This window comes from Meriones unguiculatus, chromosome 19, assembly GCF_030254825.1.
Source record: "Meriones unguiculatus strain TT.TT164.6M chromosome 19, Bangor_MerUng_6.1, whole genome shotgun sequence".
Lineage (NCBI taxonomy): Eukaryota > Metazoa > Chordata > Mammalia > Rodentia > Muridae > Meriones > Meriones unguiculatus.
In genome coordinates, this window is record NC_083366.1 from 71,107,477 (window position 1) to 71,132,214 (window position 24,738).

The following is a 24,738-nucleotide window of genomic DNA, read 5'->3' on the forward strand; positions in this document are numbered from 1 at the left end:
ACACTGCTCAGTCTCCACGGGTTAATAAGTACCCGAGTCACCATGTGCTTGAGATACTAGTATCTCATCTCCTGTCGGCCCGTCCTTTGTCAGTTTTGTTTTTTCCAGAATACCCAATTACCAGCTCTTTGAAGCAGAGGAAGGTTTTGTTCCACAGCTTAAAAACAACAACAAGGACCTCCCGTTCTTCTCAGTGGTTGCTCACTTGCTGCCGAGCCTCGGCTGAGTTCAATTTCAGGGGCCACAGTGGAAGCAGAGACCTGACCCACACAGGTTCTCTCCTGACTTCTACATGTGCACCAAAGCATGTGCACACACACATACACTCATGACACTAAGTAAGTGAAGGATAAATACATGTAAAATGTTGAAATAAATTACTTTTTGAAATATGAACAACAGTCAAGCATTTCTACATCCCTTAAAACTTAGGATCCAATTATAATCTGCATAATTGAAGATTTACTTTAAAATAGTAAATAGATAATATTTAATAATAATATTTAGAGTAGCCATTATATTAAAATTAGTCAAGATTTTGAACTTTGGACTGTGGTGTGGATGGTTCAGCAAACTGTCTGCCAAATGTGCTGGGCTAGAGCTTTGGCTAACAGGAACAGGATTCTGGACCTTGCTTGCCTTGGATGGTGGTAAAACTGATCCGTAAAACTGGTGGTTTTGGCATAAGGTGACCAAAATCAGCAGTAGAAAGTTGTCAGATTCAGATGTAAGAGGAGAACAGAGTAGTGAATTCTATCAAAAACATGCCTAAGTGGACTGGAAAAGCCCAGGAGGCCCCAATACTACACAAAGAACTGAGGAACTCTGTGAGTGGAAGAGACAGTTTTCCCCAGGGAAAAGCAGACAAGTTTGCCCGGTGTTAAATTGTCATCCCTGAAAACATACATACAGATAGCATTATATGAACTCAAGGGTTATACTTAGGAATAAATTATGTACACACACACACACACACACACACACACACACCATGCAGATAACAACTGGTATAAAAAGAGGCCATGAATTTGAAGGAGACTGAGGAGTAGAATATATGGGAGGGTTTGGAGGTTTGGGGTTATAATAGGTAAACATGTTTTTGTTTTAATCCCAGGTGTGGGATATGGGACTGATTCAGACTGTTCACAGCGGGAAACTATTTGCTTCATGTGGGCTCTGAGAGGGGCTGTTTGTCAGCTGCAGATAATTCTGAGGACTCTGAGAGGGAGTAAAGGCCAGAGCCCAGAGAGTGTGAGGGGCCTCCAAAGAAAGAAGAAAGCTGCTGGTGTTTCCTGCTGCTGTTCTGGTTGCTGTTGGAGATATCCTTAAATGAGGATTCAGCTTTCCCTAAGGAACCCAAGGACTTTAACTAGCAGGAAGTAGCTAAAGAGAACTCTGTCCCCTCTCCCCACTAACCTTTCCCACCTACCCAGTGCTTGAGGTGATGGAAGGGATTGGGGTGGAGAAGGGAGGAAGAGGCATAAGAAACCAAATAAAATAGATTTTAAAGAGTACAGCAACAAAAAGAAGGCATGAATTTGAAGAAAACTGAGGAGTAGAATAAAAGGGAGGGCTTAGAGGGAGGAAAGGCAAGGAAGAATTTTTGTGATTATATTGTAATTTTAAAAATAAAATAAAATAGAAGGTATTTAACTTTTTAATTTTTTATTTATTACAATTTATTCACTTTGTATTCCAGCTGGAGTCCCCTCCCTTCTCCCTTCCCAATCCTGCCCTCCCTCCCTTTTCTCCTCCCATGCCCCTTCTTCAGTCCCACTGATAGGGGAGGTCCTCCTCCCCTTCCCTCTGACCCTAGCCTATCAGGTCTCATCAGGACTGGCTGCATTGTCTTCCTCTGGCCTGGTAAGGCTGCACCTCCCTCAGGGGGAGGTGATCAAAGAGCCAGCCACTGAGTTCTTGTCAAAGAGACAGACCCTGTTCCCCTCACTAGGGCACCCACTTGGACACTGAGCTGCCATGGGCTACATCTGTGCAGCGGTTCTAGGTTGTCTCCATGCAAGGTCCGTGGTTGGAGTATCAGTCTCAGAAAAGACACCTGTGCCCAGATATTTTGGCTCTGTAGGTCTCCTTGTGGAGATCCTATCCCCTCTAAGTCTTTCTATATCCCCCCTTCTTTTGTAAGATTCCCTGCACTCTGCCCAAAGTTTAGCTATGAGACTCAGCATCTCCTTTAATACCTGGCTGCATAGTCTTTCAGAGACCCTGTCTTAGTGGGCTCCTGTCTTGCTCCTTGTTTTTACCCTCTTCCAATGTCTATCCCATTTGCCTTTCTAAATGAGGATTGATTGTCTTATCCAGGGTCCTCCTTCTTGCTTAGCTTCTTTAGGTGTACAGATTTTAGTATGTTTATCCAATATTATATATCTAATATCCACTTATAAGTGAGTGTTACCATGTGTGTCTTTCTGCTTCTGGGATACCTCACTCAGGATCATCTTTTCTAGTTCCCACCAGTTGCCTGCAGATTTCACCTTACACCCATCAGAATGGCCAAGATCTAAAACTCAAGTGACAACACAGGCTGGAGAGGTTGTGGAGAAAGGGGAACTCTACTCCACTGCTGGTGGGAATGCAAACTTGTGCAACCACTTTGGAAATCAATCTGGTCCTTTTTCAGACAATTAGAAATAGTGTTTCCTCAAGATCCAGCTATACCACTCCTACGCATATACCCAAAATATGCTCAAGTACACAACAAGGACATTTGCTCATTCATGTTCGTAGCAGCTTTATTTGTAATAGCCAGAACCTGGAAAGAACCCAGATGTCCCTCAGTTGAGGAATGGATACAGAAATTGTGGTACATTTACACAATGGAATACTATTCAGCAATTAGAAAGTATTTTTAGGCATAAAGAATGTAAGAACCAGCATCTTTACCAATCAAGTTAGGGAGCAGTAGTGGACTAGCCAGATATTTAATCAAAGATACTGTAATGAAGGACTAAATAAAATTTGGCTGAATAAAAAAATAATTAAAAAAAAAACGAGCAATTAAAAAAACCACATGTATGCAAGGAAAGTCACAACAGCACTTCAGAAAAACGGTGAAGCAGATTACAGCTGCCTGAACAGCAATGGTTGCCTTAATACTTCCATAGGTTCATAAGCAGAAGAGAAACCTTTTAGACTGGACCTATTTGAGCTCAGATCGTAACCCAGTGCTGGGTTATATAGATGAAAGAATGAACCCCGGGAAACTAAGCAAAACATGACTCTAGTAAACCCTAAGCCAAGTCATCCACAGTGCAAGGGAAACCAGATTCTGCTTTCTCGTGGGTAACTCCAAGCAAGCTGCTGAAACGTCACCAACAAAAGGAAGCAGCCATTCCAGGATATACCAATTTGTGTGGATCCTAACGTCTATAGAGGATTCTGTGTTAGAGAGGAAAGTGCTATCTCACAGCAGAGAAACGTTAAGAGATGGAGGGTCCAGTAGAAGATTTTAGGCCACTAGGTTTTGGCCTTCAAGAAATAAAGATTATAATACTTTAAATCTTCATTTCCTCTCATTCTTCCTCTTCCTTTTCCCTTCCCCTTTCCCTCTTCTTTGTCTGTCTAATCCCAGGCTATCATCCTGGCCATCATCGTAGCCTGGGATTCATGTGGGGTATACATGGAGAGATGGATCAGCAGTTAAGAGTACTTATTGCTCTTGCAGGAGGCCCTGGTTTGGTTCCCAGCATCCACGTGGTAGCTCCCAGCCATCTGCAACTCCAATCCCAGGGGCTCCAGTTCCCTCTCTTGGGCCATGTGGGCACTGGGTGCTCACATGGTGAACAGACATACATGGAGGCAAAACAGCAAGGAACTACAATCAACCAGGGAATGCTAGGCATAGGAGAAACAGTTTTCTCCAGGGAAGGGCACAACAATTGGTTATCCAATAACAAATAACCAGTTCTGAAGACATGCATATGAATAACATCATACAGAATATACAAATTGTAGATAGGAAATATATATAATATGTATACACATATATGCATATAACAACAGTTAATAAAAAAGAGGCTGAAAATTTGAAAAAGAGCAAGGAGGGAGATAAAGAATTTAGAAGGAGAAAAGAGAAGAAATTATATATTATATTATAATCTCAAAAATACAAAAATAATAAGATAAGAAAAGCCAACTTTGGCCAAAAAGTGAGATCTCAATAAATAAACAAACAAATAAACAAATATATAAACAGGCAAAGTATTTCAATGAGAATATTGAAAGAACAAAAATAAAACAGGACAAGAAATGTGAATTATCATCACTCTTAGAAATGAAATCTTCCAGCATTTGATGGGCCTAGATGTTAAACTCACCAGGCAAAGAACTGAAATTGAAAGCTTATTTCAGTTGAAATCTTATAAGCACATTCACATAAAAATATATTCAAAGGAACTAAGGCAAATGTGGCAACATAATTAAAAAGGATAGGAGAATTTCAGTAGACAATAGAATCAGTAAAAGTGATGGGTTTTTTTGTTGTTGTTTGTTTGTTTTTGGTTTTGTTTTTGTTTTTGTTTTTTTGTGCCGGAGGTAAAAGTGTAATGCTATGGCTTTGGTGTAATTTTGGTTTTCTCAAAAAGTTCCTGTGTTAAAAGCTGATGTGCTATGTTTGTAGTTTTTTGGAAACTTCCAGAGGCATTGTTTTCAGTAGAAGGTAGCTAACTCACTGAAGATGTCAGCTCTCTGAAATATGGTTTTCACAGAAGTAAGTTACTACAAAAAGAATCACCTTAACTTCTGATTTTCCCTCTCTTCCTTCTTATCATGAGGCATTCTTGTACATACATTTGGCATTGTGATGTCATCTGCCATGAAACCTTCAGCAGGGGCCAAATAGATGAGGCCATCTGAAGCTGGATCTTTAGTTTTCAAAACTGCCAACAAAATAAGTTTGTTTTCTTTATAAAGTACCCAACATCAAGAATTCTGTTTCGACAACAGAAAGTAGACTAGTACATTTAGCAATGAAACGCTACACTTGATGGGATCCAAGAACACATTTGAAGTGGCAGAAGAAATAAGGAAGAATGATGAGCTTAAAGGCATATGATTAACAACTCCATAGGCTAGAGGGAAAAGTTGCTGAAGAAAAATGACAAAGCAGTACAAACTACAAAGTAAAATCAAACGCACCAACATATGTATAATATAAGTTTCATACACAGAAGAATATAACACAATTAGCAGTTGACTTGATCTCAGAAACAGCAGATACCAAGGAGCAAAATGGTGCGTTGAAAAATAAAAGAAGAAAACTGCAAAATGTGATTTTTTTTTTACTCACAAGGCACTATTTTTCAAAAATAAACAAAATTGTTTTTTTCAAATCATCCAACAGTAGACAGTTAAAAGAAATGAATGGAAAAAAAGAGTAGTTAAAATAATATTCAATATTACTGGCAATAAATATTAAGCTCATACACTTTTTAAATTTTAAGCTTGTTTCTTTTAGCGAAAACATTGTAACATTACATTTTATGTTTTAAACAATATTACATGTAATATACAAAATAATAGCTCAAATAAATGGAAAGACACTAGAGTAAAAGTGATGAGATTTTGATGAAGTTAAATTGGCATTTCCGGAACTTATCTTTAGTAAATAAGAATGCTTGTTGTAACACAGTAAAGGAAATAGGAGAGTATTTCAAGAATATAGTTCAGGCGGGACACAGCACCCCACCATCATCATTTCTCAGCACTCTGGTCAGTTACTGGCTTCTGTACTAACCGCCACAAGCAAGACACTTCTCTGGTGAAGGCTTGGTGTAAAACATAAATGTTTAGAAAGGGGTTCAATAACCCTATGTCCAGGCCACACACAAGCACCTATGAAAACCACAGGCTCTTGGTGAAGTTTATTTCCACTTTTATATGTGCCTCTGGGATGGAACTTTGTTTGCCAGGCTTTCACTAAAATATCTTTGCCCAGTCAGCCATCTAGCAAGCCCTCAAAACATACATGTTTTAAAAATGTTTCTCTTTAATTTTGGAGGGTGTAATATAATTACCTAATTTCCCCTGCTCTTTTCTCACTCCAAACCTTCTACACACCCAGCCTTGCTCTTCAGCAAATTTATGACCCTCTATTTTCATTAGCTATTATTGGATCCAAATAGGTAAACGCTGAAGAACACCTACTTATTACATATAACTTTAGCTGTATGTATGTTTTAAGGGCTGACCATTTGATATTGGATAACTAATGTGTGCTCTTCCATGAGGAAGACTTTTCTCCAGTTCTCAGCATCGCTTAGTTGCCTGTACTTCATGTGCAAGTCCCAAGATTCCTGGGTTTTCCCTCACTGACATATGTCTGCCATTGATCTTTTTATTTTAATGTATCTATTTTCTCATATCTTACATCCTGACTGCAGTTTCCCCGTCCTCTTCTCCTCCCAGTCCTTCCCTTTACTTTTTCTCTCTTGCAGATCCACTCCTCCTCCATCTCCCACAGGAAAAGGGCAGGCTTCCTAGGGATATCAACCAAAAATGGTATGCATGTCAAGTTGAAATAAGACTAAGCACCTCCCTTATATTAAGGCTGGAGGAGGCAACCCAACAGAAGGAAAGAGGCCCCAAAGCAGGCAAAATCCTCAGTGGCAGTCCCTGCTCCCACAAGAATATCACGCCGCATAGCAGTAACATATATACAGAGGACCTGGTACAGGCCCATACAGGCTCCCTGATCGTCAGTTTAGTCTCTGTGAGCCCTGTGAACCCTGGATAGCTGGTTATATAGGTTTCTTGTGGTGTCCTTGACCGCTCTAGCTCCTACAAGTCTTCCTCCTCTTCTGCAGGATTACCTGAGCTCAGCCTACTATTTGGCTGTGGGTCCCTGCATCTGTTTCCGTCAGTTACTGGACAAAGCCTCTCTGAAGATGATTTGGTCTATGAATACATCATGAGGAATCATTTCATGCACTTTTTTTTTGACAGTTGTGTTTGGTTGTATCTTAGTCTACGGGCTTTCCAAGCTCTTGTTCCTGGACTTTCAGGCAGTGTCAGGCATGAGCTGTCTCTCATGGTATAGTCAGAAACTGGAAACAGCCTAGATATCCCACGATAGAATAATGAATAAGGAAAATGTGTTACATTTGTACAATGGGGAGATATAATAAAATTTAAAGCCAAATGGATGAAACTAGAAAAAAAAAAATCATCTTCGGTGAGGTAACGGAGACCAAGAAAGACAAACATGGTATATATTTACTTAGAAGTGGACATAGCTGTAAGTGAGGGATATTCACAATCCACAGACCCAGAGAGTCTAAGTAACAAAAGGGACTCAAGGGGGAACACATGGATCTCTGTAGCAAGGGGGAATAGGATACATTTCAAGGATGGACTAAGGGCAGGTGGGCATGGGAACAGGAGGGAAAAGGTAGAGGAGGTGGAGGGAGAGAGCAGCAAGAGAGACAGCTGGAAATGGCGGAAGGGGGTTATTTCAAGGGTTAGGTAGAAACTTCACACAATGTAAACACTCCGAAATCTTCAAGGGTGACCCTAGCAAAAACTCCTAGTTAGGGAATATGGAGCCCCGATCAGCTGTTTTCTGTAACCAGACAGGCTTCCAATGAAAAGATTGAGATTCCAATCCAGCCAACAAAACCTTCCACCTACACTTTGTCCTGCCTGCAAGATGTGTTGATTAAAGGTAACAGAGACCTCGTGGGAGTGGACAAGCATTGTTCTTTTTTAGAGAATGTTTAGTCACATTGGTAAGACTTCATGCATGTAGATCTTGACATTCCCAGGAGACACACTCTCATGGTACAGTCTTGTTCTTCTGGCTCTTACACTTTTTTTCCAGCCCTCCTCAGAGCAACTGAAATCATGCATCTTGGAGAAGAACCTACACCTGCCACTTTACTAACCCAGCATAATCCCTAACTACATTTCAAATGTCTGTCTGTATGCCACAGACAGTTTAGGCCTCCCTCTATGTCAAACAAACTTCTCCTTGCAGCAAAGATCATTATAAAAACTACAAACAACCAAAATGCAGAATTTTGGAATTCAGGCCTAATGGATACACTTACACTACAACCTAAAACTCCAGGGTCATTGTGAAAGCTTATTTTTCTAAGCCAACATTTATTGAAGCAGGCACTAGCTCCTATCATGCTCTGTCTAGTATCCGGTTAATAGATACAGGATGTATATAGTAGTGCTTGTTCACAGATGTTAACTAATTTATCTAATGTTAGAGGCAGAAGAATACAGGTAGCACTGCTAATAGCAAGCAATGACTCCAAGGGCTCGCCACGATTCAGACACTCCAGAGGACCTACAAAGCAAACATAGTTGCTCTGTTTTCCCATTTTGTAGATGAGAAAAAAAGACTGAGTAATTTCCCCAAAAATACACAGCTAGTAAGCACGCACTGATGACAATATTTGAATATGGCTGACAAAGGTCTGAGCACATAGCTTAGTTCCTCTTCTTATCCTGTTAAGTCACCACTACAGGCCATTTTATGAGTGAAGGTTCTCTAGAGAGACGGAGTCAATATGACAAACACAGATTTACCATCAGGAGAAAAATTTACAGAAATTAATGAAGATCAAGTAGTCCTTCAATATGCCATCTGCAAACTAGACAGCTGAAGAAACAGCTCTTAAGAACCAGGAATGGCGCGTCCAGGGAGTGAACTCTCAGCTTCCTTATTATTTGTGCCCTTGTGTGTGTGTGGGGGGGGGTGGGTTGGATGATGCCCACACAAAGAATGTCATCTTCTCTACTCGGCCCAACAGTTCAAATGCTGGTCTTTTCCATAGAACCTCACAGCCAAACCCAGGGTAAGAGTTAATCATTCCTCTGGGTATCTCATAACAGAGCCAAGCTTACATTAAATTAAACCAACATCAGTCTATAATACCATGGCAGCCTAGTGGTTATTAGGCTTTTCATAAACCTAACAATCTATGAATTTAACCCGGTAACATCGAATCTATCTCAATAAGCACAGACACACGCTACAGTGCTCACTCAAAGGCAAACCTACCTGAGGGCACACTTCTGAGGGTTTATCCCTACTAATTAGTGATAGATGATTATGCAGATCACCCATAAGAAAAGGAAATCCTATTAAGGAAAAACAGAGCTATCCATATCTTCTATGACATAATAGAAATGTTTAAATATAATTGCATATAACTGGTAAAATTAAACTATCATATTATAATGAAAGCAGAACAATTCAAGCAGTTTTATTGCTATGTTAGGTTATGTTTATATGAAATATTTATCTTCAACATTACTCTGATAAATTGAAAAAGAGCATAAGACTAAAATGAGAGCAATGTGAACATTTATCTGATTCTATGTATACATTACTTTATTTATTTAATGATGCTGTGGACCAAACATAGCATCTTGTATCTGTCAGGAAAGTGCTATACACCCGAGCTGCATCCTCAGTCTCCTAATATTGCCTTAGAGAACAATAATTTTCATTGTGTGCTGGAGGCACCTTGACTTGGCGGTCCTGCAGACATCAGTGCTGGCCTTCGTTCTTAGCCAAAACATCTTTACCCAATGAATGATCATCTTGGCCCCATCTTTGACCATTCTTAGTTTTTTGCTTTTTGTTGTTTGTTTGTTTTAACTTTTTTGGAAATTCTTTAGAAATATACTGTAAATATACTGTAATATTTTACATATTCTATGTAAAATATGCCTCAAAAGATTATATCACAAGGTCAATTTTGCATGATAGGCACTATTTTATATTCTAATTGACTGCCCATTCAAAGTATTTAGCTGGCCTTTGTGTGAGATATGACATTCATGTAAAATATAGTAAGGCAAGAACATCTTAGATAAATAAAAAAATAAAGGTTTATTGGTAACAATTCTTACAGAAATAACTATTAAAGGATGTATTTCAACATGAAAAGTAGTTTTATCTAAAATATGAATTTCAAGAAATAATAGTGAGCTCAGGAATGAGGACAATAAATAATGGACAATGGAAATACCAGAAAGACACATCTCATCTGACAGTGTTTCCAGAACCCATTTGTGGGCTTAGTAGCTCATGTACTATGTTAAATACTTGATTTTATATTAATCAAAACAAATATTAACTTTAAAAAAATCACAATTTTAGGTTTAATTTTGGGTTTAAGCATAAGATGTAATAACAACACAAGACAGCAAATAAATCATCCTCTCTTCCTTTTATTTGATAGAGAATGATAAAAATACTTATCTTTAAGCTTTTGGAAAAAACATAAAGTTACATGTAGTTGCATATTTCAGTTATTTAGGGAAAACCATTAACAGAAAAAAAACAGCATGTACAATTCCAGAACAAGGACAAGACACCATAGGATAGAAAAATAGTATAATTTTGCATGTAAAGGAAAACTAGACCAATGAATAAATACAATTAGAATGATCCACGTAAGTCTGAATACATACGTGTTCATAACTAGTAGCAATGGTCTAGGAATGGGTAGGGAGTCAGTGTGAGGACAGTGTTCTTAGAAAAGAATATCGACTCCTTCTCTGGAGGTCTGTGCAGCGTGTGTTGTGGAGTGAGGTCTGTGATGCTTCAGTGATCGAGGATCCCTGACCTCTCTCCCTTAAGACTAGGGGTCTTTGTCTTCACTAAGACACCGAACACATTGTCCTAGGGACTGTGTGAAGAGTCTGCTTGGGATCTCTCAGAGTTACAGTCTTGCCAGTCACTAGTGGTAAAGCCACAGTGGGCTGCTGCCCTTCACTGGACTGTCCTCAGCTTTCACAGGTCTCGAGCTTACGAGTATTTCTCTTGGAGCAAGTATAGATCATATGGATCGAGAAGGACTACGGCCATTTTAGCTCTTACTCCAGAAAACTACCTTAAAGAAACAAAACAAATGAGAGGACTATAACACTATGCTCTGTGTGGTCCAGATTACCAGCAAAGGCCGATGCCGTGGGAGGCCCCATAAACCCAGAAAAAGGAATGCATTGTCAGCTGCATGGGAGCTTCAAGCAAGAGAGCCAGAATCTCAGGTTGAAGTAGGACTGTTGGCTTTGACTATCTGCTAGATAAGGAGAGCACAAAGCCAGGCTGCCTGGGAAGAGCTGCCCCCACCCACCCACTGAGCACAAAGTGTTGTCAGAATAGGCCAATAACTGTCAGGGACCTAAAGAAATAAGAAAAGGAATACCTACTTCTCAGTAAAATGCTAGGGAATAGAATTAAGATATTATGTAATGTTAGGTATAGCAAACCACTAAGAGGATACAGTAATCATGAACTTTTAAGCAGTTAACAAAATGACTTTGAAATACATTTTATAAAATTATTATCATTCCTAAGAGTATTCAAAAATAACTGATTAATGGTTTTAAGTCTTCCAAATATATCGTAAGTTAAAAAGTAATAAATGAATGAATGTATGGAGATTTAAATAGTGGAATTAGTACAAATTAAAAATTGTGAAGTACACTTAAATATTGATTCAAGTGCTTATGGGTTTAAATCAATACATTTGGGGAAAGGAATATATTGATGTAGCTAGCATTCAGCTCCAGATCTGGCGCAGGCAAACTGACTGAACTCAAAAGCACTAAGCAAAAAGCAAGAGTGAAAATTCACGAGGAAGAGTGCAAAGTAATATGAGTTTATTTTGGATGCTTGGCCTTTTAAAAAGTTAAAAAAACAGATTTTGAGAAACACTGACTAAGGGATAAACTGATAAAAGCAAATAGATATTGAACATGATAAAAAGAATTTGATTACTGGTAAAAATGTGAGGTATTCCTGCCACTGACTTCATGCCAATAATTTTGAATATACACGTGTAAAACAAAAAGGTTAGCTCAACTTGTTTCTGGGAGTAATAGAAATAATATTCAAATGATAATAAAAGGTTAACTTTGGTGTGAAAATTCTAAACAAAATAGTATTATTAAATTTAGATGTATTTTGAAAAAATATCATAACCAAATGAATATTGCAAGGATGCTTCTAATTTCAAGTAGCCATTAGTGTGACGTCCATGGGCAGAATAAGATGGAAAAAATCTACAACCTTGTAAAAGTGTGCTATCTAGTATTCATTAAAAGTACTCATTTGTGATTTAAAAAAAAGTTAACCAAGAACAGAAAAACTTAAAGTAAACAGTGCTTTTAATAGTGAAATATTAGAAGTGCTCCCAGTAAAGTTAGAAAGGATGCTCTGAGGTACTAATTAGACAAAAAAAAAAAGTTAAGAAAACTGGATTTAACGACGAGATGAGAGGGACTTCGTTTCCTCAATGGCTGTATGAATGGTCTTCTCCACTCAGCGCATACAAGGGCTTTCTATTGAAGGCAATGGGATTAGTGTGAGGTTTAAGTACAAAACAAGCAATCAAGATCTACGCTTTGTTCAAAGGATTTCCCATGCCTGCTGCTGAAGAGGGGCAAGGACCCCATCATCCTGTTTGAGGGCAACTCTTCTGTTAAAAAACCTTATGAACTCTTTGGGTGATCAAACTTTTTGCAATAAGAAGTCAGGCAGGGTAACATAAGTCTGAAACATAAAAGTTCTTCAGTTTTGAAAGATTTCTTATGGTCATTAAATGTTTCAGACAAACACTCGTTATGAGCTAATTGGTAGCAAATGTTAATTTGAAGACTTAAGCTGGCTTTGAATTATATTGGTTTGGTTTTGAGACTTGAAAACCAAAACAATGAGAAGTTGTCTGAGCATCTTCCAATGCTTCAAAATTCCAATCAGCAAACCTTATTGTCCCTCAGATGCAAGCACTGAATGGAAGGAACCTTCTAATCCCAGCATTAAGGAAGCTGCACTCAATTCCTTCTATCACAAGGATCATTTCTTCTGACTTGTCTCCTGTCTTTTTCCACTGTCATTCTCCAGATCTGCTGAGACATGTTGGCAAAATTCTCCTAATGTTTTGAAATCCTGAGGATTAAAAACAGGCATTTTCTATAGAGGTGGCTAGCCATTCTTAGGATTCCTTTACCTTTTCCTGTTGTTCTATGGAAACAAATTTATGGAGCTTGGGGTACGGGCTAACGTAAGTATCTCAGCAATTTTCTTCTTATCTAGACACTCAGATTCCTCAGGCAGCATGATATTTTTCTTCCACAAACTGTTACCTAATAATGGTTTCACCTTTTATCAGTCTTGGGGAAGAAAGCAAACAGGGAGATCTACCAGGGAGGCCTAGGATGTATTGATGACATGCTCAGGTTTTTACACAAATAAAAGTCATTGTGTTCTTTTATGTTTTTCTCTGAGCCTCTTGTCTGCTACCCTGTGGTCTGGGCTTACCATCTCCCAATATGAGGCTAAGACTCCCTATAGTCTAAAGACCATCTTCTACAAAAGGCTTAGAGAATTACATATGCTAATTTTTTCTATTTAAGGTTAAAATTCTAGATTGGATTTTGAATAATTGTCATAAAGAAATACATTATAAATATCTTACATTTCTTTAGGAGGAATGCCATGTTAAATTCCATGTATAAAACTAAAAATGATTAAATAATTACAAAAATTCCACATCTGAAATTAAACTGGCCCCACAAATTTGAAGTAAACGATATATAATAATTTCCTCTAGATTTCCATGTTGATAGAAACAATCTAGATTTATCAATTTGTTTTTTGCATAAAGGACTGGATTTGTGAATTGCAAAGGATATGTTCTGGTTTTGTATGCCTGTCCCTTCAATCCCTTTTTTACTTTTATGCTGTTTCTTCCTTCTTCCTTCCTTTATTTTAAACTTTTCTACTAGTTAAAAATTACATTCTGAGATGAGTGACAGAGAAGTCCTGAGCCGTGGAAACATTTGTGCAGTGCTCAAGAAGTCCAGTGACGGGGGCCCCTGGTGACCCTTGGGCTCAGCGTGGTCAGGGTTCCACAAAAAGGATCGATTAGAGCCGACTTCCAGTTATAGTTCATATCATGACCTCTGTCATGTGCTAACTTACAGTGCAACAGGGGTCAAAAATAATCTATGCGTGAGTTTCTTGTTTGGTTTGGTTTGGGCTTTTAGCACACTTCTACCTGTAGGCAAATAAGAGTAAAACTAAAATGGATAATAAGTCAATTGAAATATAGCTTCTGCCATTCTGTGCAGACACACAGTTCCTGATGTTGTCCACCAGCCACCACGCCACCACTGCCACCACCACCACCACCACCACCACCACCACCACCACCACCACCATCACCACCACCACCATCACCATCATCACCAGCATCATCATCACCATCACCATCACCACCATCACCACTATCACCACCACCACCACCATCACCACCACCACCACCACCACCATTACCACCACCACCACCACAATCACCACACCATCACCACCACCACACCATCACCACCACCACCACCACCACCACCATTACCACCACCACCACCACCATCGCCACAACATCACCACCACCACCACCATCACCACCACCACCACCACCACCACCATCACATCACCACCACCACCACCATCACCACCACCACCACCATCACCACCACCACCACCACCACCATCACATCACCATCACCACCATCACCACCACCACCACCACCACCACCACCATCACCACCACCATCATCATCAGTGTTTATTTTACTAAGGTTGTATCTTAGCTGTTCCCCAAATATCTCAGCCTTGCCTACCATAGCAGTATTGGAAGTTGGCGGAACCTCTTTAGAGGTAGGCCTTGTTTGAAAGCCTTAGGCCTTTGGGTGGGTGTAGCATTGCCCTCGAGAAGGATCAAAAGTCTCCAGACCTATGCTTTTTTTCTTCTTAGCCCTGCGAGGTAATCAGGCTTGTTCAGCTCACTTCCTGCCACGACATACCTGCCACCATGAGCCCAAACCAAGCAACCATTTGCTCAGAAACAAAACCTCCCAAAGCAAGAGCCAAAGTAAGTGTTCTCCTGGTTAGTGGATTGCCTTGGGTATCTGTTATATCTGAATAATACCTCAATTACATTGAGATAAAAGAAGTATGTTTTAATTTTAATCTCTAATGTTATAGCATAAACATATATCTTCAGTTGCTCCTCCCTCTACCATACGTCCAGGCTTCTGTTTGTGTGGCTTTTTCTTTCTCCATGCACTAAGCCTCGGGAAGAACTTCACCTTAACCCTCGCTTAGACATGTATATGACAATCCATGATGGTGTGAGTTTATTTGTGGGGACACTGAACACAAGCAGTTCTTTCTGGACAGGAAGGATGTGGTTTGAGGTACAGCTGTGTTTGTGTCTGCCTACATAAGTCTCAAGCTGAAGGAAAGCTATTATTTGGGGAACCTGAACACACAATGCTCCTTTTTTTCCAGAGCCTCTTCTCCAACTGTCAAATGCTGTTCCCAGGGAGACATCTCTCACACACCGTGTACCCCTTGCTTCTTCTCTCAGCCTTTCTCTGTGTTGGTGCCTCCTTTGGAACAAGTTAAAAACTAGTAGGAGCGATCATTTCATTTGGAAATCCTGTAAATCAGTGTGAAATTTCTTCTTCCATTTTTCTTTTAAGCCAGGAACCCACAAATAATTTATTAGAATGTTACCAAACCCCAGTATAGCTTCTCTATCCCACTTAACTCTACAAATATTTCATCCATTCTTTCAACACGTTTACTTGAAAAGTAGTTGCTTTCATAGAATTGACCACAAAGGACACTCAGTGGTCCACGTTATTTGCTAGGAACCCTCGAAGACCCTGTCGTCCCTGCAGCCATGAACCGCACTGAGCCCCCACTATCACGTTCTGTCTGGGTGGTTTGTACACATGATGAAGCTTCATCCATCAATTAGCATAGTAGGAGCCCCGCAACAACCACTAATGGCAAAGCAGAGCAACTATACACCATGTAGCTCTAGTGAGTAGTTACAGCTCTTCAGTTGTTCACTTTCGGAATTTTCCACCGAATATTTGCAACCCTAATTTTGCCATGAGTAACTCAAACTTTGCAAAGCAAAACTGAGGATAAGGTACGTACTGTAAATGTTTGTGCAGGAAGGTTACAGGCCATTAGGAAACATTTGGCATATGTAAAGTATCTAATTTTCTTCTGGTTATTTTTTTCCATGGTACCCGTCTGTGTTGAATTTAGCTGCTATTGTGTTCATCAATGATTACTTTTTATAGTCCTCTGGGATTTCTTTCTCTTTACCCTTTGTTAGACTAAATAGTTTGTCATCAACAAATTCTTCCCCTTCACTACTCTCATGGTTTTAATATATTCGGCTTATTTGATCCCAATTGTCCCCATAGGAACACCATTATAACATTTTTCCATACTCAGAATTAGTCATTCATCCTCGCACTTCTTACTCCTTATTTCATAATAAGTATAAAATCTATAATACAACCTCTATTTTTTGCTCTTTTGGCTACCAACCACCATTCAGATATTTCTCTTAAGGAAATTAAAGTTCACTTTCAACATTACAATAAATTCCACTCATGAATATTCAGTAGTTTCTATTGTTTATCCCTTTTACAGAATCCACCATCACAGAACCATAAGGGCAAAGCAGATTCCTCTGAGATCATCTGTGTTCTTGCCTCTGGGACTCAGCTATCCCGGAGTGATTAACTCTCGTATGCTTTTAATCTGTAACAAAGAAAGCAATTCATTTTGAGTTCCTATTTAGTTTTCCAGTTCCAAGACTCTGAAAAGGGTGTGGCAGCGAAGAGTACTATCTGCTGAGCTGTTCCACAGCTCTGGTGTGCTGGGGAAGCCGTGACTGGCGCGCTGATGGACACCTTTGCGTGCCCTCTGGGTGAATGTTGTTAGTGGCGGTCCTGTCTTCCTCAGTACAGTGAGAAGCAAGGGATGTCCACTTTCTTTGGGAGCAGCACTAGTTATTTCACTTGTTTTGTGGCCTTTACCTTCCCCACCCCTAGTTTTACTCCCATTTTGTTTTCTCAGTGTCCCAAAATGTTTGGTGATATCTCTCTGATAGCAGCAGAGACCTGTTAAATGCCACCATTTGTAAGTAAAATGGGTTATGTTTATATGCAGGAATTAAGTTTTCATGTTAACACACAAAATAAAGACCTTAGAGGGAATGTGTTACAAACGTGTATGCAAACCCTCACGGAAGGCTGCTCTGCTGTTACGTGAAGCCACCTCACCTACTTACTGATACTAAAAGAATGGTTTTCTTTCATTTCTCTTTAGGTTTTGTTTGGTTGAACATCTGGTCAGTAAGTAATTATTGGCTTAGAGGCCGACATCAATAGTTATCAAACTGGGGTGGGTTCAGGTTCAGCCAACAGTCTTCAATCACGCAGTTAAAAGAGGCTTATTGATAGTGGAAAGCAGAAAAATTTCTTTAATGTGGTGGCTCTGGGAAGAAGGACAAGAAATCCAGGGAAGCCCTCAAGTCCATCTTCCTGCCCCTGAAGTAAGATTAACATTTAAAAACAGGAGAAGCATACACATCTGAACAGCCCCGGTCCTGCCCACCACTGTCCTCTCGCTGTCTAAGCCACAGTCTCAGTTGTTAGAACTGTGTGAAATCGCTCCTAGAGACTAGTCCCTCCTCTGGCTGGCTCTTTCCCTTCTCCCAGCATGACATTCCTGGGGAAATCCCCATTTCTTTAGAGTCTATTGTTTCAATGGTCTGACAGTCAGATTGAGAGATAAAGGTGTCTCTTTAGAATACCTTTCCACCAGACCAGTTACAGAGCGATGTATCAAAATGAAAATTGTATTCTGCAATACTAGAGTTACAGAGCATGTCAAGAGTCTCAGCTTGCAGAAACAGTATGGAATCAAATTGACCAGAAGATGATAAAATCCAAGTCTCTCATGAAGTTTGAGGCTGGACATGAGAACAGTCTCAGTGAGTAGAATGTCTTATGGAATTAGTCACTTGTTTAAACCATTGTTATTCTTGCCATCCCTGTATCGCCTGGGTATATAGTATTGGATTGTAGTAGCTTGAATGCATGAAGAGCATATCTTACATTGCTAATTGCCCATGCCATAGTCACAGATGATTTCCAAGGGTGCTTTTCAGATCCTGGGACTCAGTGCAAGAGATGACTCAGGGGCCACTTCTTTGTATTGGGAGCAATGCTTTTCCTTTAAAACACCATTCTTTTCTGGTGGAGAATGCTGCTTCCCATCTTGCCTGATTCTCTTTGTAAACATGATCTCTAATCAGGGCTTTGTACTCACATGATTTACCACCTTTGTGGTGCATCTGAAAAGTAAGCATATGGCCTTTGGTTAAGCCTGCCATGCTCTCTTTTCTGTGAGCCACCATCTTTCTTTTTTTAATCATTAGTTCTTTTAACAGCCTATACACCCATGCTTGTTAATTTTTGTACTTTACCCAAACCTACACATATCTCAGAAGAGGGAATCTGTCTCTAATTGATTGTCAGGTGGGTTTATCAGTGAGGGATATTACTGATTGATGTCAGAGAGACCAGCTCACTGTTTGAGGTACTACTCTGGGGCAGGTGGTCTTCTGTGACCATAAGGGGGCTGAACAAGGCATGGAGAGCAAGCCAATAAACTGCGTGATCTGTGATTCAGCTTTCCTCCAAGTTCCTGCCCTGCAATCCTGCCCTCTGTGATGAGCGGCAGTGTGAGCTGGAATAAACCCTTCCCCCTCAAGTTGCTTTTGACCATGGTGTTTATCTCAGCAACAAAGAGCAAACTAGAGCAGTACTCTCAAGTCTCTTTTGAAGATCTAAAATCTGTCCCCTTCCTTCAAGCAAAGCATGTGTTTTTCTTAGACATCACTGAGACGTCCCTCACTGGCCACCCTGCTATCAGCTTGTTTCCTGGATGTCACTTGCAAAACATAGTATGGAGATAACCTTCAACGAGGTGTAATATGACACTGTGCTTCTAAATTGTTCTTCTCCAAAAATATCCAGAAGAGGTAACTATCAGAAAGGAAGTAATTACAAGTGTAATTTGGTGTGATGTGTTTCTATCAGATGTCCATTACATCTGAAGCTCTGTAGCGGGGCATTCATACACCACACGTGAACACGATGTCAGAGATGGCTGGTGCATCCATAGACAAACAGCATCCCAAACAGAATCTGGGGAACGGGAGGGAGCAGATCACCACTTATGATCTTCAGAAGAAACTAAGCCTATACATAACTTTCTTGAGCACAGATTCCAGCCTCCAGACAAATAAAGTAAAATTTTCTTCTGTTTAATGTACTCAGTTTGTGATCAGTTTTATATCAGTTTTAGCAAACTAAGATAACTGATATATTTTAAACTCAATTAATTCAACGTATGGTGTATCAAGCACACTTTTCTTTTCATGAAATACTAAGTTTTAATATAGTCTTGGACCTGTAGAGTCCCCTACTTTTATTTCTCTTGGTTCTTCTGTCTATAACACTTCATTTTCTTATATTTTCATATATGATTACCTTCTGCACAATTACTCGCTGGGAAGCTTTAGTTTATCCATCATACTATGTTAATGGCATCTCAACCTCTGTAAATTACTACAAAAACAGATTAAATCCAGCCTTGCCTGTACCCTTAGCACCTTCCCCATTCCAAGCTCTTTGCCAAGCTTATCATTCCACTTTTTAACCTTCATTGGCCCTCCCTCCCTATTCAGTCACCTATCAAACTCCACATTCTTTAAGGAAAGAGACTTTAGGCTTGTTCACCTGCCATGACTGTAAGTTAAATATTCTGAACGGTTAAATGGGCCAGACAGTCTCTTTATTCCCAGATAGATCATTTGTTTATTACCTTCTTTATCCCTCATGAAGTAGGTTTTCTTTTTCAGCAGTGTGCTTAAATGTTGTATGTATTATTAAAAAAAAAAACACTTGTGGGGGGATTAAAATATAATTACATCATTCCACCCACTCTCAGCTCCTCTTCCTCTTTCCAGGCCTCCCAATGTATCCTGTTCTTGCTTGCTCTCAAATTCATGGCTGCTATTTCTTAAATTAGTGTTACATATATTCAGAAATATGTAAATATAGCATGCTCAGTCCATAACACTTTCGTTATCATTTGTTTTGCTCAGCCATGTTTCTTCAGTTGATATTTATTTAAAAGGTTGTGAAAGAATCTGTTATAAATATATTTTTAAAGTCCTGTTGGCCAGAATTAATAACCTTTAGAACATTCAATACAGAAAAATCATTAACCAAGGAAATAAAATGAAATGAAATAAAATAGTTTTACCCTATCAAATGTCTTTCCAGCTCAGACCTTTGTTTTAGAACTTAATATTAATGTCTCTCACAGCAGTGGGCAGCACTTGAAGTTGAAAGTGAAATCCAATAACCACACAGTGTTCTTGGCTGCACATACATTTCTGTAAAAGACAATATTGTCTAGTGAAACGGGGGGGGGAGACAGATTATCCAGTACAACACTGTCTTTCATTATGTTCAGCAAATACCTGTTTTAGTAAATATATATAATAATAATGCATATAATTCTGAACGTAGATGATAATCATTTCTTTAGAAACAAATTAAACATGGTTGTCTCAAAGGTTTCAAGAACTCCATTTTCTTTTTCTGCAGAAATAACTGGATCTTTACTGAGTAGTGGTTTTCACTACTCCATAGAGTGTTCAGTCAGGATCATACAATTTCAAGACAGAAAGTACAGCACAGGTTATCTAGCTAAAATGAGGACTTTTTAAAAACTTACATATAAATGTCCAGAGGCTCACTAGCATGTCTGAGATCATTAGCTACGTGGAGATGAAGAAAGACTGGAACTAGTATTTCCAGGCTATGTATAAATTCCTTTTTCTGATATAGAAGAATGGGGGCTCCCCCACTTGGGGTTCTCAGTTTTATTAATAAATACATTTTAAAATGGACTCCAATGGGATATTTTATTAGAGTTTAAAAGACACTCCTATCCCATCCAGGAAAGCCAAGCTGTTAAACCTCAAAAGTTGCCTGGGGGAACCAGAAGAAGAAGAAGAAGAAGAAGAAGAAGAAGAAGAAGAAGAAGAAGAAGAAGAAGAAGAAGAAGAAGAAGAAGAAGAAGAAGAAGAAAAAGAGAGAGAGAGAGAGAGAGAGAGAGAGAGAGAGAGAGAGAGAGAGAAACCAATGGGATTCAAGCTGGTATGAGAACAGCATGTGACAGACATATAGCAACATGGCAGGAAGGAAGCTTCGGAGAAAGAGTAAGGAAGCTCAGAAGACCGAGGAAATCCAAAGTGTGAAGGAAAACATGCTCAGGAAAAAGATAGAAGTTTGAAGCTGGAGTAATGGCTCAGCACTGAAGGGCATTGTCCTTGATGAGGACCAGGTTTGGGTCCCACCATTGATGAGTGGTTCCCAACAATTCACAATCTCAGTCCCAGTGGATCTGACATACATGATACACATACATAAATACAGCGAAAACACTCATACACATAAAATAGATAAGTAGGTCAAAAACAATATTAAATCAATGTATATATATTTGAACTTTTAACTTTATTTATTTAGTTGTTTACTTTACATCCTCGTCATAGTCCCCATCCTCCTCTCCTCTTGGTCCCACCCTCTCTCCCTCTTCCTTCCTCCCCCCTCCCTTACCCCTAAGGAAAGGAGGTCACCCCACTAACTCTTCAAGTCCCATCGGGACGGAACACATCCTCTTCCACGGTGGCCTGGCAAGGCAGCTCCACCAGGGGAAGACCAATAGAACCAACTAACCTGGGCCCAGGGGGGGCTTACCGAGATTGAAGCACCAACCAAGGATCATTCATGGACTGGATTTAGGCCCCCTGACATATACACCCAATGGACAACTTGGTCTTCTTATGTGTTCTCTAGCAGGGGAAGCAGGGAGCTGTTTCTGACATAGACTCTGCTAAAATATATTTTAAAAGATAGATAGAAGAAAAAGAGAAGTTACATTTTTCTGAATGATTCAGGAAAGTGGGTAGACTTATGAAGCTCTATCTTTATGTGTTGGAAAACTACTTCACTAGGGGCAGGGATTCTAGGAAGGAACAGTATATTTTCTCATTAAAGAAAAATATCCTACTTATCTCCCTGCTGTGCCTTCATGTGAGTGATCCTTCAGCCAAGTCATTAACCTGGCCTAAACAGAATGTTAGGTCTCCATCCAGACTAGAGCTTCTATACTCTTAAGGGGTGTTTTTTCCTACTCTATCATTTCTATGCTGTTTGCGCATGCTGAAATAATATCCAACAACAACAACAACAAAACAAACGATATTCACACTAACTTTGTATCATAGCAATGGCAAGACTGTCCTATAGGGTTTCTACCTTACAAAAAATGTCAGTCCAAGGTCATGAACCTCATGAGTCTAAGCTTATATTAGCCACAAGAAGCAGGGAGCACATTTTTGTTGGCTCATGACTCTAGAAATATTTATAGTAGTTTGAATTACAGCATTTTTCTTCTCAATAACAACTGTGTAGAAAGTAGAGGTTGGCAAAGCATTTCATTGACCAACTTCACAGAAAAAAGATCACTGTATAATGTATGATGTCATCACTACAATTTTGGTAACCTAAAGAAACAATGCATACCTATTATTTTATTTAGGGTAATAGTCTAAATGTTCAAAGATTTACCATGCTATTGAAATCTAAATTCTCCTGTTGCCTTGTGTTTCTCTGTTAATTCCACATGCCAAGCACAAATGTATTCATTTCTCTCATTTTGCTGAGGACAAGAACATTTATGTCCCTCACAAATTACAGTAGAACTTCACAAGATGCATGCTTTGTGCATAGTTTGGGTGGTTGGAAAAACTAATTCTGAGAAGACACATCAAGGATGTCAGTTACTCCAGACCTTTTTGCTACTAACTATGCACATTGATTCTACACAGCAAGAACATATATAAATTATGTTTGCAGACACGAGTTCTAAGCAACTGTGTTTTTTTTGTTGGGGGGATGTTGTTTGTTTTTGTTTGCTTTGTTGAGACAGGGTTTCTCTGTGTAGCTCTGGCTGTTGTGTCGCTCACTCTATAGACCCGGCTGGCCTCGAACTCATAGAGATCCACCTGCCTCTGCCACCTGAGTGCTAGAATTAAAGATGTGTACCACCACAGTTCTATGAAACTATTTTAACTAACCATTTGCTTCACACTGTGACCTTTTAAATAATCAATCACTGAAGGCGGGTTTTGTTGATTAATGGCATTTCCATAGCCGTTCAAGATATTAAGAATATTATGATACAAATGTTCAAAATAGCTTTGCAATTGGGTGAGGAGGATTTCTAGATTCTAGACTCCTTGGGCACCAGCAACTAGATAGCTGTGACGGACTTATAAAACAATAAATGTTCCGTGTGGGCTCCCAGTCCCAGCTGAGATCTTTGTTTCCCATTGACTAACGATAATTTGGGAAGACTTGTGTTGCATCTTTCTCATTATATTAATGAGAAATTTCTTCATATTAGAAGAAATTTGGCCACTGAGGATCAGTTTTACTATTTGAACTTTTTAGTTCAAGCCACTCTCACGTGATATCAAGAAGAGTCTCTACTTTCAGAGTTCAGACTCAATTCTGATCCTCCGATAGTTCTCTTTTTATATTGCCATCTTTTGTTTCTGATGTAATTTTCCATTTACAAATCTACCTCATTTTTCATTTGTATGAGAGGAAATATTTGTTACAGAGGGAAACAGTGGCCCTATACTTTTATATTACTATCATTGTTTTAAAGTACTTTTAAATTTGTATTCTTATTTTATGTGTATGAATGTTTTAACAGCATGTGTATATGTGCACCCAGAGATTCCAGGTCTGCAGAGGCCATGAGTCCCATGGAACTGGAGTTACAATATAATATAATATAATATAATATAATATAATATAATATAATATATATTACATACATTAATATAGTATATTATTATATAATATATATTATTATATATATATAATCTTGACATGATGCTATTATTGTCTCCTCATGAGCTGGCACTCAAACTCATGTTTTGTGGCATTCTAAACAGGCTTCATACAAAACATTCATATGAGTTACCTACTGATGCCCTTCATGACTGGATCTATCACTTGAGTAGTTGCTAGATTTTGTAATTAAAACAAATGAGCCCATATCACAGTGCTTTGCATAACAAACACTTTTATCGAATCTATATGTTTTTCTTCTGGTCAGTGATTGAAATAATGGAATGAGCTAATGTCAAGATGAAGTTATATATAAATAAATGCAGGTTTATTGGGAGCAGTAGCTCTCTGCTGCCAGGCAGAGGGAAGGGGAAGAAGAGATGAAAGTGTGCACAGAGGGAGGAGAGAGAAAAGGAAGGGAAGGAGAAGAGGAGAGATGCAGAAAGACAGGAAAGCAGAGGAGGGAGAAAGGAGGGAGGTAGGAAGAAAGGGAGAGAGAGAGGAAGGAAGCAAGGGAGGGAGAAAGAGAGAGAAGGGGGGAGGAACCAAAATGTCTGGAGCATATAGTGCAGGGCCTCTGGGAGAGGGGAAGCCCCACCCCTGGGCTAGGGAAATCAGGCTAGAGGGCAGGTATGCCAGCCATGCCCTGTGGCAGGTAGGGAACAAACATCCTGCACCATATTTTCTCCCCTTCATTCTTCCATTTATACCGAGGAAGCTGTCTCTATCCAGGAATGTGGGCACAGCACAGGGGAAACTACAGAACTGTTACATCTTAAGTAATTTAAATTGAGTTATATACTATGCTACTTCTGCTTATATTGCATTGGTAAAACAAATTACATAGAGAAACTTAAACTATAATCAAAATAAAAT

At 39.3% G+C, this 24,738-nt stretch overlaps 1 long non-coding RNA gene across 1 annotated transcript in view; it reads right to left on the reverse strand.

The window, feature by feature from the left end:
• Positions 1-14,739: 14,739 nt before the first annotated feature.
• The window catches only part of LOC132649162 (uncharacterized), a 47,798-nt gene continuing 37,799 nt past the window's right edge, over positions 14,740-24,738 (reverse strand). The window contains exons 5-7 of the long non-coding RNA XR_009587600.1: positions 21,697-21,832; positions 20,192-20,324; positions 14,740-18,212 (exon numbers count right to left, since the gene is read on the reverse strand). This is a non-coding gene — a long non-coding RNA (uncharacterized LOC132649162). The remainder of the gene's footprint in view (positions 18,213-20,191; positions 20,325-21,696; positions 21,833-24,738) is intronic.